Genomic DNA, 352 nt, shown 5'->3' with positions numbered 1-352 from the left:
CAACATTCCCATTATTCTCTCTCAAACCATTCATTAAGCTGCTTGTGCGTGCAGTGTGGGATGAGGAGTAATCTGTGCCGGTGTAAGGTGGTTGGGCCCACAGTGGGACTTTTGGCATGCGCTGTAGCGGTAGTGGTGGAGTGCTGGTTGGTGCGGTGGTTTATATTTTCTGGCATATGAAGGGCAAACGAATTATGGCCCACCTGATACATGTTGTTTACCCTCGTGTTTCCAGTGATATTCCTATTAATTAAGTTCAATTGTAATATTTGTTACGTGCTTGTAAATAAAAAATAGGGGGATTTACATACACAACACTTATATAATATACTATTTATACATCAAACATTCA

General features: G+C 40.6%; 1 pseudogene; it reads left to right on the top strand.

The window, feature by feature from the left end:
* The first annotated feature begins 33 nt into the window (after positions 1–33).
* On the top strand, positions 34–254 carry LOC114578857 (annotated as a pseudogene).
* Positions 255–352: the final 98 nt, after the last annotated feature.

The sequence above is a fragment of the Dendrobium catenatum genome, unplaced genomic scaffold (assembly GCF_001605985.2).
Source record: "Dendrobium catenatum unplaced genomic scaffold, ASM160598v2 original_scaffold_189935, whole genome shotgun sequence".
NCBI classification, from domain to species: Eukaryota; Viridiplantae; Streptophyta; class Magnoliopsida; order Asparagales; family Orchidaceae; genus Dendrobium; species Dendrobium catenatum.
This window is presented reverse-complemented; position numbering and strand designations above follow the sequence as displayed.